This window comes from Nyctibius grandis, chromosome 6 (genome assembly GCF_013368605.1).
Source record: "Nyctibius grandis isolate bNycGra1 chromosome 6, bNycGra1.pri, whole genome shotgun sequence".
Lineage (NCBI taxonomy): Eukaryota > Metazoa > Chordata > Aves > Nyctibiiformes > Nyctibiidae > Nyctibius > Nyctibius grandis.
The window spans coordinates 87,359,665-87,366,034 of NC_090663.1; the positions used below are offsets into that span (position 1 = coordinate 87,359,665).

The window sequence follows — 6,370 nt, forward strand, 5'->3', positions numbered from 1 at the left end:
AGACAGCTGATGACAAGAAGCTGAGTGTAGGTGTCTGAGAGATTTAAAAAGAATAATAGAGAAAGTTTGTTCTTAGCCAAGCGGATTTCCTGGGGTGATGAGTGAGCCTGGCATGTTCCTACTCTACCTTTGGCATGTGCCTGTACATCTGGGCGGGCTGACACGACCCACCCATTTCTGCTGAGAAAGGAGCTGTTCTCCTGCCTCCTGCCACGAGCAGCTCCACTGAACGGGACCCGTGGCAGCCTCCCGTGTCCCTGTACGCAGTCGTGGCCGGGGCAGGCCGGAGAAGCCCATTGCTCCTTCACAGGGCACCCAAACAGATGCTCTCTTCTTCAGCCACCTGGGAAAACGTTTTCCTACCAACAGCTTTTGGGAAAAGAGCTCCCCTGAAAAGCCACCAACCAACCACCCTCCCAACAAATAAATGACTCTGCATTTAAACCTTTCAGGCAGTCCGTTCCAGTTCCTGGTGTTTGCATGAGACATTTTGCACTGAAAAATGTGGAAGAGTTAGCATTGCCTTTATTTCCACATTTTTTTTCCATGTTATGCTTTAAAACAGCTTAGAACCCTTTAACAAGATATCTCAAACACTTCTGCCTGCAGCTCACCCTCTATGATCTCAAGTATGCCAATATTTCCGGTCAGATAAAGCTTTTCATTCAACCTGGGTGAGTTTTTACTAACAACTCCTTGATTTACTGAGACATAAGTAAACAGGCAGCCCTGCAGTCACCTTGGGGTGAACTCAGGAGCAGCAATTCAACAAAAAGGAGCCAGTGAGAGGGGAGGAGAGAGGATGGGAGGGCAGCACAATGCCCGAGCTTGTCCTCAGGCTGGCAGGGAGCTGTGCCTGCCGTCTCACCTGCGTTTCCCAGGAGCCCCACAGCCAGGGATGTTGGCTCCAGATCCACATACAGCACAACACACATCACTGTGTTTGTGATCCCTACACCTGAGGAGTAGGGACGAGGGGACCAGCCACCTCAAAGCTGCCAGGCACGTCCATCTTCACTGGGCAATTCAGCTTAACGAGTCCACAGCAGAAACCCCAGGATTTCAGAGGCCACGAGGCAGGAGCACACTTACAGGGAACCACTGTGGGCATGCAAAGAGGCTGCACTGGCACAGGGGGCCAGCGCTGGCCGTGCCCCGCTGCCGGTGCAGGCTCACCCCCGGAGCCAGCACAGCTCTTCCCACAGAGCTCGGCCCTGGCTGCTAAGACTATTGTAGGGTGAGAATTACTAGCCTTAGGTAGAGGAGAGTGAGTTATATTATAGCTGTTTGCCCCACAGCTCTGTTTAACACCCAGCGCAGCCGCCTGGTTGGCTTGGCAGCCCTTGGGCCCCTGGAAGCTGGGCAGCTGCAGCCCTGGCTTTCCAGCCCGGAGCCAGGCGCTGCTGGGCCAGTGCTGTGCCGTGGCTGGGAGCACCATGACCCCTGGTGGCCATGCTGCAGCCAGGCAAAGCCTTCCTGGATCCCTGTGGTAGCCCAGCTGGCTACCAGGCCATGCCTAAGGACAAACCAGGTCTAACTGATAACCTCGGCAGCTTTCTCCCTCCCAGCCACACACAGAGGCCCTCCCGAGCCACCGGGAGAAGAAGGCAGCCTGCAGCAAACCCACCGTCCTTGTGTCAGCATTTTTGGGGCTGGAAGCATGCAGATGAGGGCCTGGGGTCCCCCGGGAGGGCAGGTGGGGACACAGCTCGTGACTTTGTGCTCTCATTACCCAGCTCGCTTGTGTCGTGGGAGAGGACATGAAGACAACATTTGGCTGTGCTTTGGACTCAGTTTAGACTGGATCTCGTTGTGAGCGTTCAGCAGCGACAGTCTGTCAGGAAATGAGGTGCAGGAAGGCTTGTAGTGATAGATTAAACCAGTACATGTCTCAGGACTCCCCTAATTAGTGGGGAACCCTCTTTCTCTTTTGCCTTTGGACCGTATGTGTATCCAGGAGCGAAGCTCTTCACTCAGTGAGATGTCCAAATCCATGATACATTTGCTGGTGTAAGTACACACCGCAGAGGGAGTCTGTAGAGTTAGAGATGTGAGCGTGCAGCAGCCTGGCCCTTCCTCCACTGAGGTGGCCAAGAGCCCTGGTTGCACCAGACAGCTCAGCAGCCATCAGGGAAGCTCTGGGAACCCCTCACTGGTGGTGAAAAATAGATGAGAGTCAGAAATGGTTGGTTCCTGTAGCGTGGCCTGATGTTGCGACCTGTGTGCTGAGCGTCAGCCCTGTGAGCTGGGAAGCACCTCTCCCACCCAGTCTGTCACGTAGCAGACACCCTGGGTCAGCGAGGAGATACTGATCTGGCTGCAACGGCCGCGTCTGCTGACATGGCCGGGGGGTCTCAGCCGTCTTGCGCCTCAGCTCTCACTGATGATCAGGCTAATTCCTTTCCTTGGGTGCTGAGCTCCTCTGCTGCTCACTCTGAGGCCCCCTGTAACGCTCACCCCAGAGCACATGCTTTCTCAAGGGTCTTCTGCGTGTGAATGCACCAGCCTGCAGAGCAACGGCTCTTCTTGATGGCGCTGGTATCTCCCTCCCATCGAGCAGCCTGTCTGCCCTCTGATTTATTACTCTGCTTCTAGTGACACACATGCTGCCCGCAAGCAACTGCTCAGGACCACTGACTGGCCCCTCTTGGCCCAGCAGTGACCTTTTCAGCTTCAAGGTGCAGCACTATGCACCAATGGTATTTTTGGCCTCGGCCTGACCTTCACATTAGCCTCAGGATCCCAGTCCGTTGCCTCACAGTTTGCTCCCAGTAGGATGTCCTTTACCAAGAACAGTGTCATAAGGTTATTGGTTTCTTATATAAGCAGTAGGAATTGATCCCAGGCTTGTCCAGACCCATTTCGGGTTTCTGAAGTGTCATTTCAAATAAATGTCATGTTCTGTGCCTGCTTCACGGAGCAAAGGAGCATGATATGTACAGGAAAACCTACAGCCTTCACAGCAGGGCTGTAAAATTAGCAGAGAGCAGTGCTGCACCACCCTGCTAGTGACTTGGATTCACCACTTGCCTCCCCAGGGAGGGCCTGTGGTTGTTCAACCATCAGTTCAGGTGGGTTGCCATGCCAGCGAGCTACAGCATCTCACCTGGGGGGCTCGAGGTTTGCCAGCATTAAGGCCCGCTCACACCCCCAAACACTGCCCACAGAGAGCTGGCGAAGGGCTTTAGTGAGCAGCCGTGTTTCAGGGACATCCCGAGTGCTGCACGGGCAGGGGATTTGATTGCTCAGCAACCGATTTCCCCCCTCCATCAGTCTCCAGTCTCTCCCCTTTCAAACTTTCCCTTATTCCTACAGTTTAAAGAAAGGGAGACATTCCTTCTAGTAAAGTATTTACAAAAAAAAGATCTCTGAAGCCTGTATGCCCTGCTGAACGCTTTGTTTTGATTTTATTTTCTAGGAGGAACACCACACAAATGAAGAAGGTTTGGCCATTTTTGAGCTTGCAGAAGGCCAGTGGCAGGCAGAGGCTGCGTCACAGAGGTAAGGCTGCTTTTGCTTCCCTGAAGCCTGTACTTGGCAAACAGCTGATCCAGAAAATGCTGTAGCAGCCATCTTAAAGAAATTACAGAGGCTTCCTGTGTTCAGACCAGGCAGCACTGGCCCTTTCCTGAAAACCCTTGCACTGAAAGAGTGTATATGAAGAGACCCAGCACTGCCTGGTGTGTCCCTGGCATGTAAGCACCAGCTCGGGGCTCCACGTGGGTTCTGGTGTTCTACTGTTAGCACACAATAATCAGGATCACTTGCTTCTGCTCTTCACTCCTGGTACTCTCTGCAGCTCAGCAGCCCTTGGCCTATTTATCTGTATCAATGTCAATATGTGTAACAAAGCAAGCTAGAAATCTGTGATGTATTTACCTCCTCACTAGCATCAGGTGCTTGCTTTGACAAAGAGACTGTGTGGAAAGGATCCAAACGCTGTGCAGAGTGAGGAGAAACACCCTGCATTCATGATGTCCCAATCATGAGGGGACAAGAAAAGATTTGAAAGAATTAAGAATAAATCTAATTTTCATGACACAGCCAAGAATGCCCTGTCAAGTGAATACCTTCTAGGCAAAGGCCACCCATTTGACAGTAATACAGTTACAATCCAGACATGTCTCCTACCAGCAGGAAGATACACCACTAGGATGGTGCAATAAAATAATCAACAAAACAGGTTTTCTAGTTGGGAAAAGCGCTTTCAACAGGCTGCTTTAAAACCTGTTTGTAACCAGTTTGTCTGTCTCCTGAACTTCCTACCCCACCTAGTTATCTCTTCCTTCAGTTTTTGCAATTTCAAACATTTTGAAGTTGCATCCAAAAGGAAGAACTTCCCAGGCATAACACTGCAGAGATTGGCAACAAAAAAGTGTTGCGGCATACCGTCTTTTGGGAGTGGCACTGGTGTCCAGGTAGGGTTGCCAGATTAGCAGTTCCTGATCAAGATCAGGCCAGACCATCAATCACGTGCCTTGTGCTTTCACATATTGAGTCTGTGTTTATGCTTCTTTTTCAGGTGATTCCTTCTCATCAGCGTAAGGACAAGGTTCGTTTATTTTCCCCTATCTTCCTTTCTCTGTTCCCCTTCCCTCTGCTCTGGAGAGGCACACTTGCCTCCTAGCGTATGCTCACATGCTGAAGAAAAACTTACAAAAATACCTGTTTTTTTCTGCCCACAGCATTTTTACAGACCTCGCAGAAAGGCACCCAGAAGACCATAAAGACAAGAAATCCGGGGCAGTGTAAAAGGTGAGTAGAGCAGACCAAGAGCCTGCAAGGTCACAGATCACCTAGCGGGACATGGGGAGGGAAGAGCAGATTTCCCTGCTGGTCCAGCTCGACAGGCCACATCAGCTTCCCAGGCTCTCCATACATGCCAAAGCCACGAGGCTTCCTGACACCACTCCTTCTCCATTGCCACCTTTCCTCTCTGCTGAAGGATCCAACTCTTCCAAGGAAAAGCACTGCTTCACAGGAGAGCTGGCAGTGATGGGGGAAGAGGTTCAAGCAGGTATAAATAAGTAGGTCTGTCTTGTCTGCGTAGGGTAGGACAAACTGTCACCAGCTCCCCGGGGTGGTACTGCTGCCAGCAGCAAATGGCAGTGCCAACACTCACAGGACGCCTGGGTACTGAAGCTGTCACCTCTACCAGGGTTAATTAAAAAAGGCATTTTTAAAACTGACTTCTCAAGACACACAGAAAAGAGCTCCCATTTCTTCAGGTGGTAACACTGGTGATTGTATCACTCGGCACAAATTTAAACTCCTTAAAAAGTCAGCATGTGCTCCCTTTCCACTCTTCTATTAAAATCTGTTCATAGTGGCACACAGGTACAGTTACATGCTTAGCAAGTGTAGCCCTGGTCACCTCAAAGCACCTCTCACTGACTTCTAGGAACCCCCAAGTTAGGCTCTGGGGTGGAATAAAACTCTCACTGCAATTCTTATCAACACCATTTATGTAGTAGACATTGGAGCTAGCAGGACAGCTCCATCCCCAGTCTGATTACCAGCTCATCTAATGGTGTGTTTCAGCCACACTGGGATAAAGTCCAGTGGGAATAGTTAATAGGCCTTGCATCTGGTCAGGAGACAGCACATGGCAGCAAGAGAATGCAGCAGTAAATGAGATGGGAACTATCTAATGTTCAAATGCACTGAAAGGAGAAACTGAAAGGCACACACGGCTTCCCACACTCAGAGGCAGTTTAGTTTAAAGCTTACAGAAGACATTGTGATGACAAAATCCAATTTAGGCAAGTCTAACCTAACGTGAGCATTGGAAGATCTGACAACAAAAATTATCTAGGTCATTATATAAAACCCACACCGTAAAGTCCAGATTTAAATTCAGGTTTTTTCCTTAACACATTACAGGCACCCTGCTTAAAGACTCCCATTGCATTGTGCCCCACAGAGAACCCCGGTCACAAATGGAAATTTCAAGGGACAAGAAATATCAGGCTATATCCGTGCACACAGTGGGAGCTGGGCACTTAAATTCTTCAGCTATTTGTAATAATCCCATCTGGTGACTGTGGTATCTGTGAGTAAGGATGGCAGCGTAGCATACCATTACACCTACTTTGTACCAAGTCCCAACAGAGAATGCTTGGGCATTAAGTTACACTACTTCTTATTATTCCCCCTGCTGACTTTAAAAGCCATGGATCACTCAGTCCAGTTTGACACAAGAGCTTCACAATACCCTTAGCACAGCAAATAACCTTCACATCCCCACTTTGCACTGGGGAAAAAAAAAAACCCCACACCTCCCAAGACCTGCTAGCTTGGTGGTACAATGCTGCTATTGCACCACCTTCCCCTTACACAGTGGCCATGAGGTACCTTCTTTCTTCTGTTG

General features: G+C 50.1%; 1 protein-coding gene across 2 annotated transcripts in view; it reads left to right on the top strand.

Annotated features, from left to right (window-relative positions):
- LOC137664547 (albumin-like) overlaps positions 1-6,370 on the top strand; it is a 369,558-nt gene that overhangs the window by 257,038 nt on the left and 106,150 nt on the right. The gene's annotated exons all lie outside the window — the stretch shown is intronic.